Consider the following 21233-nt stretch of genomic DNA (forward strand, 5'->3'; position numbering starts at 1 on the left):
CACATGGTTTACAGATATTGCACAAGAAACTTGAAAGTTGCAGATTAGAGTGATTTGTTATTGTTCAGTGCAGTGATCGCTCTGGGGAGAAAGCTGTCCCTGAGTCTGTTTGTCATAGTTTTGATTGACTTATACCGTCGGCCAGAGGGTAGTAGGTCAAACAGGTGGTTGCTGGGGTGGGATGTGTCTTTGCTGATGCTGGCAGCTCTGCTGAGGTAGCGAGAGCTGGCATTGTCTTCCAGACTTGGCAGAGAGCTACCAGTGATCCCTTGGGCCGTATTGATCACCCTCTGCAGCGCTCTCCTGTCTGCTGCTGGGCACTCCCCGTACCACGCTGTAATGCAGTACATCAGGATGCGCTCGATGGTGGCTCTGTAGAACACCAGCAGCTTCACCTCTAGAATGTTCTCCTGAGCACCGTCAGGAAGTGGAGTCACTGCTGGGCTTTATTCACCACCACTGTGGTGTTGGCAGTCCAGGAGAGGCTGTCAGAGAGCTGTACTCCCAGGAACCTAATGGAGCTGACCCTTTCCACACAGTTCCCTTGGATATAGAGTAGGGCTGGATCAGCCCTGTCCTTCCTGAAGTCCAGGATTATTTCGTTTTTGTGGTGTTCAGCGGCACGTTGTTAGCCGAACACCATGCTGTCAGTTGATTGACCTCGTCTCTGTAATCAGACTCATCACCCCCTGAGATGAGCCCAATCACGGTGGTATCATCCACAATCTTTATGATAGTGTTCGTGGGATGGGTCATAGAGCAGTCGTGCGTATAAAGGGTGAACAGGAGGAGGCTCAGTACACAGCCTTGAGGGGAATTGGTGCTGAGTGTGATGGTGGAGGAGAGGTGGGGGCCAATTTTCATGGACTGTGGGTGGTTTGTGAGGAAGTCCTTGATCCACTGGCATATGGAGGTGGAGATGCCCAGATGTGTCAGTTTCTGGACCAGGATCTCCGGGATGATGTGGTTGAAGGCTGAGCTGAAGTCCAGGAAAGAGCATCCTCACACAGCTCCCCGGGTGCTCCAGGTGGCTTAGCGTGGTGTGGAGAGCTGTGGTGATAACGTCCTCTGTGAAGCATGGCTGATGGTCTAGAGGTTAAGGCATTAGGCTTGAGACCAGAAGATCCTCGGTTCAAATCCCAGCCTGACTGGAAAATCACTAAGGGCCCTTGGGCAAGGTCTTTAATCCCGTATTGCTCCCGGTGTAGTGGCTGCCTTGTATGGCAGCACCCTCACATCGGGGTGAATGTGAGGCATTATTTGTAAAGCACTTTGAGCATCTGATGCAGATGGAAAAGCGCTATATAAATGCAGTCCATTTACCATTTACATATGACTGCAAGGTGCTCACTACACACCAGGAGCAACTCTGGGATGAAGGACCTTGCCGATGGACCCTTAGTGATTGGCTGGTCTTGCTGGGGTTTGAATTGAGGATCCTCTGGTCTCAAACACAATGCTTAACCACCAGCCCATCCCCTTCCTGTACTTATGTTTAGTGGGTTTGACTCTGTGATAACGTCTGGGATAACGTCTCTCCAGATTTTTTGTAAACCCACAGCAACAGTCATCATGATGAAGCTGAGCATTTAGAAACTCTCACAACTCGCAAACATTGATGCTTATAATCCACAGGAGATAGTTTTCTAGGCTTAAGCTGAAATGTCATGATATTCAAAAGGTATTGGTAGAGGAGGTTACTCGGCTGCTTTATTAAACTTTCATTTTATTTATTTAGTTATTTATTTATTTATTTTGGTCTTTGGAAAGATGCAGAATTGTCTTCTCAGTTTTGCCACCATATGACGCATACATACTTTGCACTTTCAGTTTAGGGTGCTTTTACACCCATCTTGTTTGATCCAGACCTTCAGACTTTCAGTTTGGTGCAAACCAAAACAGCATGTGTGAAAGCTGCCTTGGCCCACGGTCAGGCTGAAAATGAGCCATAGCCAAGTTTGATTGTAGTGTGAAAACACTTAGTAATTGGTCTGCAAGTCTACTGACAGAAAATGATTAATCCACTAAGAAATAATTATTTTATTATATATGCAGCATCCAGTGGCACAAAGCGTGGCATCCAGCTGGGAACACAGCAGGTGCCATTGTCACAACGAAGTACATGGGATGTGGAACCAAAATGAGTGCAAGTGTCAAGCCACCATGTGTTGTGGAAAGTTCTTTAGTGAAAACGCAAAATTACACTGTCAAACCAGAATAAACGGGCCAAAAATATGAAAATAAGTATCTTGTTTCAGGTTTTCAAGTATGCTGCTTAACATCACTCTATAGCAGAACATATTCCAACTTAGAAAAATCGACAACAAAGGCCATCAGTTTTTCACTTTGGCTTCTCATCATTTTTGTTTGTACAGTGTCAGTACTATTTGAGGATGACAGTCCAGTCTGCCTTGGTTTTGGAAATACTTTTCCCTCTTACTGTTTGCTTCACCTCATCTTGGATGTGAGGGGCTTCAACAATGCTGCTAGTATGACACATTTTTGGGAGAACTTTTGCTTCCTGATGTTGATGAACCTCAATGTTGAGAAAGAATGAACACTGGTGGAAATCCCAATAGTGGAGCTGCTCAAAGGAAAAAAAAATGTCCTTCCTGAAGGGAGCATGGGGGTAGATTCTACACAAAAGCCAGTTATCAACATTCAAGTCCAGAACCTCCATGCCAAAAAGGGACCAGAGTCATGGTGAGAGGAAACTGTTTCAGATGAACTTCCAGACCAGCTCAGAGAGGGAGCCAATACCCAACATGGCCAGAGAACCCAGGTCCATGCAAACGGAGGAGAGTTTTATGCAAATATCAGAGAAGAGAAGAATGAGAATTTTTACTGTAGACAAGGCATCACCATCACCAGAGAAGGGCAGAGACTAAGAGATCCCATCAGGGTACGTATTCTTGTTCCAATCAGTGTATATTCCTTTTCCAATTTATCGCTGTGGATATTTATTCAAGCAGCTGGAAATGATCAATGACACGTGAGCTGGGCGCCGCTTTATATCAGGTGGGTGATAGGGCCCTTCATCTCAGCAGCTCACACCGTACCTTTGCGTACCTCCATGTGTGTGTGTGTGTGCTTGGGTTCACATGTCCTTTTGCGATTACAGCTCTCTCACACCATGTTTTGTGTGAACCTTCTTCAACATTTCCGTCTCACATGCATAATTCTGGCACTGACATGCTCCACTGAGTCTTCCGCCTGCCCACACTCACGCAGCCCTGATGGATGTAGCTTGAGTAAAAACAGTGTTTTATTCAGACTCACGTCTTCGTTCCAGTCTTGTTATAGTGGTGCCTTCCTCCTTTCCAGCCTCGTCTCTCCCACTTATATAAATGTTGTCTTGTCTTACCCTCATTTCAGGTTTTTTGCCACACCCTCATTATGTTCCACTGCATCATTTATTTCCTGCGCTTTGATGAATGGAAAGCTCATAATCATCTCCTGTATCTGTGCTGGGTTTGTTGTTGTATGTTGACAATTTCAGTCTGTATAATGCAGCTCACAGTAACACTTTACACTCCATACACTGTGTCCTGGATTTGAAGAGAAAGCAGGTCCAGTGATGCCAGAGCGGAATATGAGTCAGAACATATAATAAATGCTTTTCCATCTGCATCAGACACTCAAAGCGCTTTACAAATAATGCCTCACATTCACCCGATATGAGGGTGCTGCCATACAAGGTGCTCACTACACACCGGGAGCAACTAGGGGATGAAGGACCATAGTGGTTTTCCAGTCAGGCTGGGATTTGAACCAAGGATCCTCTGGTCTCAAGCCCAATGCTTTAACCCTCTGGGGCCAACGCACCCTGCGCCATTACGCACAGCGATCAGTGAAGCAGACGGAGAGCCTCTGATAACAATCTCACATGCTCAGACAAAGAGTGTGTAACTATCAGGATTGCTCCACTAGTTTGCATGTGAATGTTACTGGATAACTCTGTTGCTTTCTCTGTGTAAAGCACTGTTTACCATATCAATGGACAACAAAATGCATAGACCATTTTGTATATATTGTTAAAAATGTGCATTTGTGTTTATTGTTTGAACTTTTTTGTTGTACAGCCTTTCACACAAGACCTCAAATTACCTTTATAAAGTGTCAAGACAGTTGTTTATTATAGCTTTCTGTGTATTTTGAATAAATGTGTGAGGAAAATTATTTTTCGCTTTATTTTTTGCTTGCCTATTTTTGATTGTAAACCTTTATTACACTTATAAAACACAACAAAAACATATATATTCTGAAAGCACAGGTGGTCCTGAAAAAAAGAGACATAAAACTTGATTGTGGGATGCAGGGAGAGCTGTTAACAGCAATAATAAAACATTTATGCCAGGCGAGTGAACTGTCCAAAAAATGCCCTCAGACCCCAGAGAGTTAACCACTAGACCATCACCTCCCCTAAATAATCACCTTGTTACATCCCTGACTGAAATGATGGAAGTATAGAATGATCCTGAGAAATTCTGCTTGTCCTTCTGTTGGTATGAAGAATTTTTTTTGGTCAGAATCACAAAAAGCTCTAAAGGGATTTTATTATTATTTATTTAAGGGTGGGTGGGAGTGTAGTGAAATTAAATAATTTAATAATTTGGGATTAATGGCACCTCCCACAGAAGCACCAATAATATGTAGCGAATGGAATCATTAAAATTCGAAATTGAATTAAATTGGACTGCAACTCATTCAACGGGTCATCAAAATAATTAACAATTTTAAGATTTAAAAATTATTTGATTCAAATGGGTGCAAAAGAAATGTAAGGAATTTGAATATTAAGATTTATTAATTTTTAATATTGAACGGTCCTCTTTGGAGGGACCCAGGTGAAGTCACGCCACATTAGTAAAGCAATATTTAATTAGAATGATATTTAATTAACCTCTGGGCACCAACTATAATTTAAGCTATAGGAACTTATAATAATAACACATTGATGTTTCATGAAATGTTGAAAGAAAGCAGTGAAATAAAGCTTAAGGAATTAAGCAAATAAATCTGATTTGAATTTAGTGATGAATTTCAATGCCACTTTTCACCCATTAACAACAAAACCTTTGTTAAAACCTTTAACGTGGTCACTTAGCTAATCCTCGAAGAGGTGAAACAATCTGATCGGCGTCGGCCGTTGATGTGGTTGGCCTTTGCAGCTTGAGCTCAGTTCGGTTAGGGATTAAACCAACGGTTCTCCCCGAGCGATCCCAAGGCTTCAGTGTCGGCTGAGTTTGCCAGCAGGACGGGCCATTGCTTTGGCAGTCAATACTGTCGTCAACTTGCTTGACCCAAGAGGTGAAAGTGTTTGTTGAAAATGGCTTCTGGTAGCTTTAAAAAAGTTGTTGGAACCAAATTGAAAGTCTTTCGGAATTTAGAAAAAAGTTGGTTTTAAGTGCGGCATTGTAACATTACAAAAAGAAAAAGTCACTTTTATGTAAATTCACTCTGAAATGTTCCGCTAGGAAGTTTTATTATAAAAAAAAATTGAAGACTTGAGGAACCTTAAAAAGAGTTGTCAGGCTGGTAACTTGTTAGAAGTTACAAAAGAATCAAAGTTAGAATCAAAGAATGAAGCATAGAACAAAGAGCCATGTGGTATCTTAGATACATGGCTTGGCAACAAAAGAAAAATTAAGCATTTGTGAAAAGAAAGAAGAGTAGCAGAGAAGAGCTTGCCGAAGGGCAGGAGAAGCTCTGTTTTGGAAGGGGGGCTTACTCCACCTCTGTGGGTGTGTAATTTCACAGAAAAACTTTATGTTTAGAGAGGGCACACTAAAACTGAGTCAACTATATAGTTGTAAAAAACATTAACTATGTTGTCACACACTTTGTTCTCAGATACTTTTAAATGAATGTAACGTTATCAAAGTTACACATCCTAAACACACCATTTGGTTAAAACAGAATATTCCACCATCAAAATATTACAAGGAACATGTGCCATTAAATGGAATATATGTTAAACATTTTGTTTGATTAAACAACAAGACAGCATTAGAATTTTATATGTATACAGAATGATGTTCTCTTTTTTTATTTAAACAAAGGTCTTTTTCTTCACTTAGACCTGTGGAGAAAACAAACTGTCAAGACTGAGTTTTATGGTCACCTTATCTTGGAAGAGGCACTGGTCTTGATGTGAGGCAATTATGAAGTCACATAATTTCCACTGACCGGAGTTTCACCGATACAGGTTTCAAAGACCCCTTTGAAAAACTCAGAATTGCAGTTCTGTTGTGATGTGAGCTGGGTTTAGGGCCCAGGGAGTGTTTGAGCTATCTCCAGATGGAACCAGGAATTTCCCCAGTCAGGAGTGAAACAACAGCAGTGAAAGAAAAATCTTTCACTTCAAACCTCAGTTCTGGTTGAAGAAACATTAATGTACTTATTTAATTACAGTGAAGCGAGGCCATGCTGGTGACAGTGGAGTATCCAGGGTTATAGGATAGGCACAGTTCACACTTTTAGTTGATTTTTTGGGGGAGTTTTGTTCGATTTTAATTCAAAGTTAAATGTCAGCCATCCATGTGTCACATGACCTTTGACCCAGGATGACCTTGAATGGTTAAACTCATTTACTGTAGCATAGCAACACTGAAAAAAGGAGACATGACTTAATTATGTACATCATCCATCAATTTTCTATACCTGCTTACTCCAATTAAGGGTCAGCCTGCGTGGGCAGAGTACACCATGAACAGGACACCAGTGTGTTGCAGGGCCACATATAGATAGACAAACACATTCACACCCATGGACAATTTAAAGTTACCTCTTTGCCTGTCTTTGGATGTGGGAGTAAGCGGGAGCACCAAGAGGGTACCTACACACACACACAGAAAATATGCAAATGCCACAACTGCATCAGGACCGCGCCAGCCCCCACATGACTTGCGCCCACGTACAAGTGAAATGGTTCATTTAAACGTGGGGCAGCCAACACCGGATCTGCACAGGGGAGCTTCTTCACACTCTCAAATGCCTGCTGACAAGGAGAAGACCAGACAATTTTAGCATCTTTATGCAACAAGTTGGTTAACGGCGCAACCACTGAGGAAACGTTCTTACAGAAACAACGATAATAACCGACCAGTCCAAGAAAACGCATAAGTTCTCTTTTAGTACTGGGAACCGAAAATTCCTCCACTGGTTGAACTTTAGCTGCAACAGGACGAACTTCCCCCTGACCAACTACACGACCCAAGTAGGTAACAGTTGCCCTTGGAAACTCACATTTTGCAAGATTGACAGTCAGCCTCACCCCCGCCAGATGAGTGAAAAGCTCCTCCATGCGCTCCAAATGCTCTTCCCAGGTGTCAGAATAAACCACCACATCGTCAACCGTTGGAACGTAGCCGGCGCATTTCTAAGTCCAAACAGCATTATTGTGTAAGAAAACAAGCCTGACGAAGTAATAAACGCAGACACCTCAAGTGCACGCTTAGACAACAGCACTTGCCAGTAGCCCTTCAAGAGATCAAATTTACTCACAAACTTGGCAGAACCCACCTGGTCCACACAATCATCCATTCTCAGAAAAGGAAAACAATCTGGTTTTGTAACACATTAAACTTACGAAAATCAGAACAAAAATGCGAGGTATTATCTGACTTAGGAGCCAAAATACATGGAGATGCCCAACTCGACGCACTTGGCTCCTCAATGCCATTCTCCAACATGTAATTTACCTCCGCATCCAGATGCTTGCGTTTATCCAAACTGATTCTGTAAAAGCATTGCTTAATCGGCCTAGCATCTCCGACATCGATATCATGCTCAATAAGATGTGTGTGCCCCAGTATATCTGAAAACAAGCATGGAAAATGATTTATCAAATCACATACCTGTTCAGCATGACACCTAGGCAAATGACTAAGCAACACACCCAAATTTGACAAAACATCTGAGTTCTTAAGATGCCCCTGTACAAGAGCACTGTCCAAAGTACCAACTTCACTATCGCCCCCCCTCGGTCCGCGGCAGTGAGCTGTCCAAGGCACCAGACCTGTCAAGTGTCCCAACAGATCTACTTGTCATACATACCGCCGAAGCCTCAGCATACTCAGTTGGCTGTAACTCCTCTCTGGAATAGTAAGGTTTCAACAAATTGACATAACACGTTTGTTGCTTTTTCCTGCGTTCAGGCATTGAGATTAAATAATTTGGATCAGAAAGCTGTTCAAGCACAGTGTAAGGACCACTAAATTTCACTTGAAAAGGTGATGCAATAACCGGACAAAGTTCCAACACTTGGTCACCGAGAAAAAAACGAACGCACGTCTGAGCGCCTGTCAAACAGGAACTTCATTTTATTCTGTGCCGCAGTCATTTTCAACTTGACCAAATCTCTTGCAACATACAAGCAATGTCTGAACCCATTGACATAATCTATCAGATTTTTAGGTGGATTTGGCTCCTTTAAACTGTCTGTCACTACAGCCAAAGGACCTTTCACTGTATGTGCAAAGACCAACTCATTTGGGCTAAACCCAGTACTTTCTTGAGTAACCTCACAAGCAGCCAGCATCAGCCAAGGCAAACCTTCTTCCCAGTCGCCCCCCAACTCGGTACAATAAGTACGCAACAGTGACTTCAAGAACTGGTGGAAACGTTCCAAAGCGCCTTGCGACTCAAGATGGAAAGCCGTCGCTTTATTATGCCGCACTCTGAGCTGCTTCAAAACCTGGCCAAACAGATGAGATGTAAAGTTACTGCGCTGATCCGACTGTATAACCTTCGGAATACCAAACACAGAAATAAATTGAGTAAGCGCTCGCACTACTGCCCTAGCAGTTATAGTTCGCAATGGACAAGCTGCTGGATATCATGTAGCCTGACACATCACTGTGAGGAAGTATGATGACCCAGACCTTGACCCAGGCAAGGCCCAACACAGTCAGTTATCAAATGCTCAAATGGTTCAAATGCAACTGCAATTGGACTCAATGGAACTGGCTTCAACACTTGATTAGGGTTAGCAGTAAGCTGGCACACATGACAAGTCTTAATACTTGTATATGCAGAAACGTCCTTTTTTAGACGCGGCCAAAAAAAATTGTCTCAGGACCCGGTCATACGTTTTAGTCACCCTGGAATGTCCAGACTCATCATGTGTAATTTTTAACACTGCAGCGCGAAATTTACTGGGCACCACGATTTGAAACACAGGATCACCGACCATACCCACATGAGGCAACCATTTTCTCACCAACAGTAAATCCTGAAGAAAGTACCCACAAGCGCAATCCAGAATGTCACTCCATGGGCGCACCTGATCAAAAAGGCCTTTTAAAGACACATCAACATGTTGCTCCGCCACCAGCTCACTGCGAGAAAAAGACATGGAAAAACAGACAGAGGTACATGAACATTTTTTCCACATTTCCCCTTTGTCATCTCATTCCGTGCCATAGCCCGAGCAACCGCACACGCAGTGAACATCTGACAGAACTGTTTACTGCTCTCATCAATCTGAGGAAGCAAATCAAGAATTGACTCCGCCTCCTTCTGTACAACTGACCTAGCAATGTCCTTCCACAACCGCGCACCAACCAAACCATTGCCCAAGATGACAGAAACACCTTCCACTGGCAATGCAGGACAAACAGCCAAGACTGCATCCACACTAAACAGTTCACAATCAAGTGACACTCTATGCAAAGGCACAAAGAGCACATTAAGAACTGGAACCTGCGTGCCTGTCTCCGACTCCTCAGACAGCGGCAACACGTCAGCTCAGATAAACGAGTCGAATGCCCCTGTGTCACGCAAAATATTGACATGCACCTTTTTATCATCTCCCACCAATGAGACAAATCCATCACGGATGAAAGGGAAGTACGAGTCACACGGTTCAGAGCTCATGTTCTCCACCTTGAGTTCCACACCATTACGCACCGGTGCAGCTAAACTTCAGACTTCAGACTTCAGACAACTTTATTGTTCCCAAAAAAGGGCAATTACATTTACACTCCAATTACCTCAGACAAGATACAGCAATTAATCCAGAGTCCAGAGTCCAAATTTATGAAGAATATTCTGTGGTCCTCAGCAGTACAGTCTTATGCAATACAGTGATTTGCTCTGGGATTAAATCCATTTTGCGTCCTGTTTTCCCTGTTTTATCATTAGTGTTATGATGTGTTTTTAATCTTGTACTTTTTTACTGCTGTTTTTTTTCTTATGGTTGTTTTTATTGTGTTTTAAATTTTTAACTGTTTTTATGTTGTGAAGCGCCTTGAGATGATATTGTCGTGAATTGGCGCTATATAAATTAATAAATTTGAATTTTGAATTTGAGTTCAAGAGTTCACACAGTCTGAGATTACACAGCATTGCCCAACTCATTAATTATGACAGACTGATGAGGGTACAAAATTCTGGAAGCAGCCGTCTTGCTAATATTCCCGTGGGTCAGGGCAGCGCACGAACCAATCAGCACCAAACCTCCCACCATAAAAGCGAATACGAATTAATCCTCAACGTCTTCCACAGAGAGTGGAGCCACATGTCACACTCCATTCTCTCAGGTGTCAAGAGCAAAGCCCGCTGCGTAGGTTCCATCAGGGCACGCAGGGTCCCCAAACCCTGATCTCCTTGTTGAAAACAAATGGTGTCAATGGCGTTGAGAGACCAGGTGATCAATTCCATAGTTAATCCAAATCATAATTTGATTTGGATTAACTATGGTTTAAACCTACTCCTTTGGGTTTAAGAGACATCCTTGACTTTAGCAGAGCACAATCTGCTTTAATGTGCCCATGCTTGTGACAATAATGACACACCCGTTCACTATCACGCCAAACAGAGTTCTTTACATCCCCCAGTTTCACCCAATTGGACTGACCAAAGCCCTCAGAGCGCCCCTCTCTTAGCCCACTGGAACTGAGACTCAAGTTTGAAGTCACATTTTGTGAAACAGACTTATTATTCAATACGTACTCATCCGCCAACACAGCAGCATCTGAGACATTCACAGCCTTTTGCTCACTGATGTAAGTTGCAATCCTCTCTGGTACACAGTTCTTGAACTCCTCTGTCAAAATTAGCTCTCGCATCTTGCGCAGCGCACCAATGATCAAACAATGCAGTTTTGTCACGTCCAAACTCCACATAATTTTGATGGTCAAATTTTTCATAATGCTAAAATCTTTGTCTATAAGCCTCTGGCACAAGTTCATACGCTCTCTCCACAGCGCTTATCACTTTATCCTAAACCAAACTATCTTCCAGTGACAACAAAGCATACACCTCCTGAGCAAGCATTGCAGAAGCAATGCCCAAACCTCCCTCGGCCACTTTAACATCAACGCCACGTGCTCAGATAAAACTAAATATTTATCCACATCCTTTTCACTGAAGGGTGGGACAAATCGAATGCACTTGTTCACGTCAAAGTCTGCTTCATCAAGATTAACAGTCCGCACGCCAGACACACGCGCCACATCGCATCTCTGCATTTCTTCCAAATCCAGTTTACGTTGTTCTAACTGAATTTCTTGCTCCCTGAGATTAGACTGAATTTCTTGCTCCCTAAGATTAAACTGAAGTTCCTGTTGTCTGAGCATAAACTGATTTTCCAGCTGCAGCTCTAACTTGCGCAAATCAGCGTCAGCTGTGCCAGATATTAGTGGTGCACGAGTGGATTATCCCCATCATTTGGACAAGGTGTGCAGTCTTACCGTCTGTACTTGTGGCATGAAAAAAATCATGTCCTTCCAGCAATTTGATGTTTAAAATGTGCCCACGTGTTTTTCGCTGCTCAAATTTGGTTAGGAGAGATTTTCAAGTCCAATCCAGCTTTATTTACACTCAACAAAAATATAAACGCAACACTTTTGGTTTTGCTCCCATTTTGTATGAGATGAACTCAAAGATCTAAAACTTTTTCCACATACAGAATATCACCATTTCCCTCAAATATTGTTCACAAACCAGTCTAAATCTGTGATAGTGAGCATTTCTCCTTTGCTGAGATAATCCATCCAACCTCACAGGTGTGCCATATCAAGATGCTGATTAGACACCATGATTAGTGCACAGGTGTGCCTTAAACTGCCCACAATAAAAGGCCATTCTGAAAGGTGCAGTTTTATCACACAGCACAATGCCACAGGTGTTGCAAGATTTGAGGGAGCGTGCAATTGGCATGCTGACAGCAGGAATGTCAACCAGAGCTGTTGCTCGTGTATTGAATGTTCATTTCTCTACCATAAGCCATCTCCAAAGGCGTTTCAGAGGATTCGGAAGTACATCCAACCAGCCTCACAACTGCAGACCACGTGTAACCACACCAGCCCAGGACCTCCACATCCAGCATGTTCACCTCCAAGGTCGTCTGAGACCAGCCACTCGGACAGCTGCTGAAACAATCAGTTTGCATAACCAAAGAATTTCTGAACAAACTGTCAGAAACCGTCTCAGGGAAGCTCATCTGCATGCTCGTCATCCTCATCGGGGTCTCGACCTGACTCCAGTTCGTCGTCGTAACCGACTTGAGTGGGCAAATGCTCACATTCGCTGGCGTTTGGCACGTTGGAGAGGTGTTCTCTTCACAGATGAATCCCGGTTCACACTGTTCAGGGCAGATGGCAGACAGCGTGTGTGGCGTCGTGTGGGTGAGCGGTTTTCTGATGTCAATGTTGTGGATCGAGTGGCCCATGGTGGCGGTGGGGTTATGGTATGGGCAGGTGTCTGTTATGGACGAAGAACACAGGTGCATTTTATTGATGGCATTTTGAATGCACAGAGATACCGTGATGAGATCCTGAGGCCCATTGTTGTGCCATACATCCAAGAACATCACCTCATGTTGAAGCGGGATAATGCACGGCCCCATGTTGCAAGGATCTGTACACAATTCTTGGAAGCTGAAAATGTCCCAGTTCTTGCATGGCCGGCATATACACCGGACATGTCACCCATTGAGCATGTTTGGGATGCTCTGGACCGGCGTATACGACAGCGTGTACCAGTTCCTGCCAATATCCAGCAACTTCGCACAGCCATTGAAGAGGAGTGGACCAACATTCCACAGGCCACAACTGACAACCTGATCAACTCTATGCAAAGGAGATGTGTTGCACTGCATGAGGCAAATGGTGGTCACACCAGATACTGACTGGTATCCCCCCCAATAAAACAAAACTGCACCTTTCAGAGTGGCCTTTTATTGTGGACAGTCTAAGGCACACCTGTGCACTAATCATGGTGTCTAATCAGCATCTTGATATGGCACACCTGTGAGGTGGGATGGATTATCTCAGCAAAGGAGAAGTGCTCACTATCACAGATTTAGACTGGTTTGTGAACAATATTTGAGGGAAATGGTGATATTGTGTATGTGGAAAAAGTTTTAGATCTTTGAGTTCATCTCATACAAAATGGGAGCAAAACCAAAAGTGTTGCGTTTATATTTTTGTTGAGTGCTGTATTACCTCAGCTGAGCTGATGGTAGGTGTGTTTTTGTGTAATTCTGAAATCAATGTTTAATTTTTAAGTACTTTAAAGTTATTCTAGAAAGTTTCTGTTACATCCATGTTGACCATGAATTTGACTGGAGCTTAATGTTGTTCAGGAAGAACCCAGTCCCAGCCAACCCCATCATCCTGTGTGACTCCACAGTTGCCATTGTAGAGTCCTTCTGCTACCTGGGGATCACCATCACTCAGGACCTCAAGTGGGAGCTAAACGTTAGCTCGCTCCCCAAGAGGGCACAAGAGAGGATGTACTTTCTGTGGCAGCTAAGGAAGCTCAACCTGTCAAAAACAATGATGTCATCACTGAGTCCATCAAGTCCTCCTCCATCAATCAATCAATCAATTTTTTTATATAGCGCCAAATCACAACAAACAGTTACCCCAAGGTGCTTTATATTGTAAGGCAAGGCCATACAATAATTATGTAAAACCCCAACGGTCAAAACGACCCCCTGTGAGCAAGCACTTGGCTACAGTGGGAAGGAAAAACTCCCTTTTAACAGGAAGAAACCTCCAGCAGAACCAGGCTCAGGGAGGGGCAGTCTTCTGCTGGGACTGGTTGGGGCTGAGGGAGAGAACCAGGAAAAAGACATGCTGTGGAGGGGAGCAGAGATTGATCACTAATGATTAAATGCAGAGTGGTGCATACAGAGCAAAAAGAGAAAGAAACACTCAGTGCATCATGGGAACCCCCCAGCAGTCTACGTCTATAGCAGCATAACTAAGGGATGGTTCAGGGTCACCTGATCCAGCCCTAACTATAAGCTTTAGCAAAAAGGAATGTTTTAAGCCTAATCTTAAAAGTAGAGAGGGTGTCTGTCTCCCTGATCTGAATTGGGAGCTGGTTCCACAGGAGAGGAGCCTGAAAGCTGAAGGCTCTGCCTCCCATTCTACTCTTACAAACCCTAGGAACTACAAGTAAGCCTGCAGTCTGAGAGCGAAGCGCTCTATTGGGGTGATATGGTACTATGAGGTCCCTAAGATAAGATGGGAACTGATTATTCAAAACCTTATAAGTAAGAAGAAGAATTTTAAATTCTATTCTAGAATTAACAGGAAGCCAATGAAGAGAGGCCAATATGGGTGAGATATGCTCTCTCCTTCTAGTCCCCGTCAGCAGTAATGCCTGTAACGCGTTACTCTAATCTGACCACTTTTTTTTAGTAACGAGTAATCTAACGCGTTAATCTTTCCAAAACAGTAATCAGATTAAAGTTACTTCTCCATGTCACTGTGCGTTACTATTATTTTGCATTGTGGGTTGATAGCAGCATTAAACTTGGTCTGTGGGCAGGAGGTCGGGGTTCGACTGAACTGCCCACTTTAAGCGAGTTGTGAGCTTTTCATCCACGGTTTTTTGCAGCTGCTCGACTCGTCCTCACATCTTAAAGCACGGTGATCAGCACACCTGCACTGAGCAGGTGAGACATTTTTATACTTTTTCCCCTCCTTTATTTAGAATTCTGAGCTGAGCCGTTCCGTATCGTCTCGTTAAAAACAGCTGATCCTCCGCGACGCGTCAACAACTAACACTATTTTCCACTCAAATGCACCTAAACTCTCTTTCTGAGGACCACATGATGTGAAAACGCAATAAAACTTTCTTACCTGTAAATCTGGTCCTGTTTTCTGCATAAATAAATGTTATCCATTCTTTGTGCTCAAACGCCAAAGCAGGGGCGAATCCAGATGGAATGGGGGCGTGGGGCAGGGATGTGCCCCCCCACAACACCCCTAGATTAAAGGTCCAGTTTTGAAGCCGTTTTTTACTACAACTACTAATATTGCTTAAAATAATAATAATTTCGACAAGTAAAATGTTTAGAGAGAATTTAAATGTTAGAAAAATGTTAGAATAGTTACATTTATAAAAAATGTAGGTTTGAAATTGAAAGTTTTACTGTTACAGTGCTGTCAACAGTTAAATATGAGGTCAAGAAAGAGGTCTTTATTTTACTTTTTATAAAACAAGTATTTATTTTCATTGAAGTCAAGAAAGGGTGACTATAAAGTGAGTTTTGGCAAAACAGGTATCATTGTCATGTTGACGTGGGTTGTTGTCGGCAGCTGGGGAAAGTAACTAATAAAGTAACTAGTAATCTAACTTAGTTACTTTTACAATTGAGTAATCAGTAAAGTAAATAAGTTACTTTTTCAAGGAGTAATCAGTAATCAGTAATTGGATTACTTTTTCAAAGTAACTGTGGCAACACTGCCCGTCAGTACTCTAGCTGCAGCATTTTGAATTAACTGAAGGCTTTTTAGGGAACTTTTAGGACAACCTGATAATAATGAATTACAATAGTCCAGCCTAGAGGAAATAAATGCATGAATTAGTTTTTCAGCATCACTCTGAGACAAGACCTTACTGATTTTAGAGATATTGCGTAAATGCAAAAAAGCAGTCCTACATATTTGTTTAATATGCGCTTTGAATGACAAATCCTGATCAAAAATGACTCCAAGATTTCTCACAGTATTACTAGAGGTCAGGGTAATGCCATCCACAGTAAGGATCTAGTTAGACACCATGTTTCTAAGATTTGTGGGGCCAAGTACAATAACTTCAGTTTTATCTGAGTTTAAAAGCAGGAAATTAGAGGTCATCCATGTCTTTATGTCTGTAAGACAATCCTGCAGTTTAGCTAATTGGTGTGTGTCCTCTGGCTTCATGGATAGATAAAGCTGGGTATCATCTGCGTAACAATGAAAATTTAAGCAATACCGTCTAATAATACTGCCTAAGGGAAGCATGTATAAAGTGAATAAAATTGGTCCTAGCACAGAACCTTGTGGAACTCCATAATTAACTTTAGTCTGTGAAGAAGATTCCCCATTTACATGAACAAATTGTAATCTATTAGACAAATATGATTCAAACCACCGCAGCGCAGTGCCTTTAATACCTATGGCATGCTCTAATCTCTGTAATAAAATTTTATGGTCAACAGTATCAAAAGCAGCACTGAGGTCTAACAGAACAAGCACAGAGATGAGTCCACTGTCCGAGGCCATAAGAAGATCATTTGTAACCTTCACTAATGCTGTTTCTGTACTATGATGAATTCTAAAACCTGACTGAAACTCTTCAAATAGACCATTCCTCTGCAGATGATCAGTTAGCTGTACCATCACCGTCTGGTACACTGCTGCCACTGCTAAGGACAGGAGCAGACTGCAGCGTCTCATCCATGCATCAGAGAAGGTGATTGACTGCAATGTGCCATCCCTACAGGACCTGTGCACCTCCAGGGCCCTGAGGTGAGCAAGAAAGATAGTGGCCGATCCCTCTCACCCAGGACACAAACTTTTTGTCAGTGATCATACTTTGTGAACAAAATGTCAGGGAGATGCACTGACGCACAGCGCCTGTGAACTTGTTAGAACGTCCAGATTGTGCATATAATCACACATCCATTGACAGTCCACCTCATGCGTCAGAGGTTTTGTCTGAATTATGATGTCATCATGGCTGTTAGACCCTGTCCACATGGCCGCAGTGTGTGTCAAAATGTCAAGGAGACACACTGATGCAGAGCATCTGTGATCACGTTTGAACGTCCAGATTGTGCATGCAATCACACATCCATTGACAGTCCATCTCGTGTCAGAGGATTCATCTGAATTATCTGAATGTCAATTTGTACGGCATTTGTACAGTTTGTGCTCTCGTGTGACGGGGTAAGGTCAGATGTGAGCCCTTTTGCAGTTGCATTAAACAGCACTATTGCTTGGACACAGTTAATCTTCACACCAGGTAGACACTGTTTAATGAGTTTTCTTATAATGTTTGAAAATTATCTGTGTGAATTAATATTTTGGTTTGTATTAAAATGAAGTTAAAATGCCGTATAACAGCCAGAAATGTATTTTAAGTTCTGTCTAGCTGTTATGTTTTATGTATGGAAATTCTAAAAATGCTTGAATGCGTTGTACTGAACTATTTCCACTATACGATCACATATTGGTTAAAAATGTGTTAAAAATATGGCATGATGTTATTTAAAAACACTGTTAAGAAGGAGGAGACAAAAAAGGAAGGCTCTTCTGAGCTGATGATGTGCGCCCTTTTGCATTTGTATTAAACAGCACTAATGCTTGTGCACTGCTAACCTTTACACGAGCAGAAAAATTAATGAGAACCAGGCTGAGAACAAATTCTGTGCGGCCGTGATATCCTTCCTGCACTATAGACACAAGAGTTACATCATCTACAGTCCAGCCGGATAAACAACACCAATGTATGAGTGCCGAGACCATCATTTAGGGCCCTTTCACACATAGTGCAAATATGTACAACTCAGGGTGACACCCGTTGGAGCAGCTCATATTAGTGAACCAACGATGTGGTTACACATCATGCAGCTGCTGTGAAGAAAAAATAAAAATACATGCTGCAACGGTTTTGTGTATGTGGGAACAAAGCAGCTTTTCACAGCAGCTGCGCAATGTGGTTACACACCATGCAGGTGCTGTGAAAATGAAAAAAAAAAAAATAAATTACATACCACCCACGGGAACTGAACCCACACCAAAGGCTATGATTGCGTCAGAAACTTTAGACTGAGCTACAATCACTGTCCTGTGAAAGCTACAGGAAACTGCCTCATATCAGGAAGGACATGGACATATTAAAAAAAAAGCAATAAAACCACACACCATATAAAAACACTTGCATTTATCAAGCGGGCAATGTAAATATGATCCGTCTGTGCCTCTGTAGATGACCCATGGTCACAGACGTACAGTCATGAAATGACATGAATGATGAAGCAGTTTGCTGTTCTCATGTCCACATCTACTGGTCCGGTGCATTCAGCTGGCCATGTGCGCGTGTACTGCCCGACACACGTCTTGTGGACGCCGTGCCGCAGGACTGACCCTGCATCATGCTCACGTGGGTGGTGTGACAGTCAGATTGCCTACTGCGTGTTCTGATGGTCCTTTTCAACCATGGGAGCAGCCTGTCAATGTGCGTGCCATGTTCGAGCTCACTCGCTGCAGCCTGTGGCCACAATGATATATGTTTTTATTTATGCCCACGTAAGGACAGCAAGCACATCACAGTGGGTAGTTGTTAGTTCATATCTGTCCAAACACAGTACGTGTTGTCCAGGTGGGATGTCCAGATCCACAGATCTCCACAGATGCTTCTCTCGGCGGCCGGTTCAGTGCACACACCTATGTGTCAGTGTGTGTGTTTGCAAAGCCACACTCGTGGGGAACTTAGACAAATTTCACATCCACCTCGCCAGTGATTGCCTACAGACTGTTTTCATGATGATAGTACGAATGGCCACACATTTTGTAAGTGCCAAGTGAGTGGTGTTAAATGTTTGTGTGTGTCAACTGGAATTTGGCCAACACCTGCCGTGAGACAGTTCAATGGGATCGCACAGTGCATACTTTGTCTTTCAGCCAATGGTGTGCACAAATAGTTGTAGCAACAGGTGTAGGAGGCAGATGCAATTTTGCACGTTTTGCACACGATTCCTGCTTCATGCGCACTTTATGCGCAAATGGACTTTATTTAACATCTCCCCTGAGGCAGTGCGGTGTTTTTTTCAGGATTGGGAGCAGTGTGTGAAAGTGGCCCAGGAAAAGTCTTCTGATCATAAACATCTCAATGGGCATACCCCAGGGCTCCATATTGGGACCACTGCTGTTTGGTCTCTTCATAAATGATCTGCCTTTGATTTGTTGTCATGTCCGCTGTCAACTTTATGCAGACAATACTGTTTTTGTATGCTCCTGCAAACACACCGGAGCAAGCTGCAGAAGTTTTATCTGCATGCATGACTAAGGTTAGTCTGTGGCTTTTCAAAAATAAATTGGTTCTTAATCTCACTTAAACAGCTGCTATGTGTTTTTCCATCAGAACACAAAATTTAGAACAGAATTTTCAAATACTTTTGCAAAATGATAAAATACAATGGGTAAATTAATTTAAATATTTAGGTTTAGTTCTTGATTCACAACTAAAATTTGATGGACACATAAAGAAGGTATCAAAAACAATACAAAGCAACCTAAACTGTTTTATAGACTTATCAGACATTACATTCCAAACCAGGCGGCCCTGCTGTACATGCATGAGATGGTATTTTCACATATATCCTACTGCATGACAGCATGGGCCCAGGCAGTTCCATCAGCTTCGAAGTACATTGGCTCACTTTATAATCAAGCTATGAAAATTATGAACAGAAAACCTATCCATTTTCACCACTGTCAAATTCTCAACAAGTATAATTTATTAAGTTTTGATAGTTTCAGTAATTTGTGCTTTCTCAAATTAATTTTCAAAAGTTACCATAATCTGGTTCCGAAATCACTCAGTAAAGTTGTGCAGAGACCAAGAAACAGCAGGACAACACGAGGCAGCTTAAACCACAACTGTACAATTCCCAAGTGTAGAACATCATTTGGACAGTCGGCCTTTTCTTATAAAGCCTGTAAACTCTGGAACTCATTGCCCACAGAAATTAAGTCCATCAGTGAGTTTAAATTATTCTCATCCAAACTTAAATCTTGGCTTAAAATAAACCAAAAACTGCACCCATGTTTGAGAGTGTGAATGAATGAGATGGGTGAGTGATGAGCTTTTCAATTGCACTGTTATTTATAGATGAAATGTTCTCATGTAAATGAATTTGTAATTTAGATGATGTCTTGTTACTGAAGAAAAGCTCAACCAGGGATGCGAGTTGAAAATTCGCAGGAACTATACTCTGTGTGCATCACATCAGCTGCAAGCCTTGTTTTGTAACTATGTTTGATTGCACTTTCCCTGTCAAATAAAGAAAGAAAGAAAGAAACAAATCGACCAAATTCACACTATGTGTGAAGGGGCCCTTAAAGTTGCTCGCAGCCATTTTTTTCTGTTCAAAACTATCTGTTTGCACTCTTTGTGACCCATAGAGAACACACAAAAGAAAGTGTGACAGTTAACAGAATAAACTGTTGGAAGTCAAACACAACACGCCCTCTACATGCAGCCGCAGGCTGACATGGGAAGGCAGCTGAATTCCCACATAATATTACTATAACAACAATCCAGACAGATATGATCATCACCTCTGAGGCTTCAAAACATCTGATTATGTTTTGTGGGTTTACATTGTTGTGGTAATGTGTGAGAGGCACAAAAATGGTCCATTAGATGAGTTCTCTGTCATTTTGTAAGAAGACCAAACAACCATCTCTGGTCATCTACCAGAGGCCTGGGAGTTTGAGGGTTCAGTGCAGTATCTTACATACCTGTTGCTAGGACTGCACTCTTCTGGACAGGGGTGGACTGGCCATTGGCAGTGCAGGGACTTTTCCCGGCCTGCTGGGAAAAAGGAGAGATGGCTGCTCATTTTTTTTTGTTTTCTTTTTTGATGCACCTTGTCATGGTAACTCTCCCAGCCCAGGGACAGAGATATGCGCCAGCCCCCAGAGGTCAGCTTCAGCCTCCAGTCACAGCATAGACCCTGTGGCTTGAGTCCCAGGAGTCCCACCCATGCATGTTCTAGACCCCACAGCCCCCTCGTCCGTTCACCTTTAATGATAAGCAATCGTGATAAGAGAGACAAAGAAACAACATAGCAGAACATGAAAAACAAAGCAAGTCACAAAATGGAGAAAAAACAGAAAGGAGGTGCAGAAAAACTCACTACTGATGCTGCGAAGAGCACAACAATTTCAGAGATGTTTGCTGTGGGGGCCAGCCTGGCAGAGGCGCCTGCGGGTCCCTCT

General features: G+C 42.7%; 1 long non-coding RNA gene across 1 annotated transcript; it reads left to right on the forward strand.

Annotated features, from left to right (window-relative positions):
- Window positions 1-1077: 1077 nt before the first annotated feature.
- LOC117532278 lies at window positions 1078-20077 on the forward strand. Its single transcript, XR_004566831.1, has 3 exons — window positions 1078-1204; window positions 5311-5318; window positions 20064-20077. It is a non-coding gene; the product is annotated as an uncharacterized LOC117532278 (long non-coding RNA).
- The last annotated feature ends 1156 nt before the right edge of the window (window positions 20078-21233 follow it).

Source organism: Thalassophryne amazonica, chromosome 2 (genome assembly GCF_902500255.1).
Source record: "Thalassophryne amazonica chromosome 2, fThaAma1.1, whole genome shotgun sequence".
In the NCBI taxonomy this organism is placed as follows: domain Eukaryota; kingdom Metazoa; phylum Chordata; class Actinopteri; order Batrachoidiformes; family Batrachoididae; genus Thalassophryne; species Thalassophryne amazonica.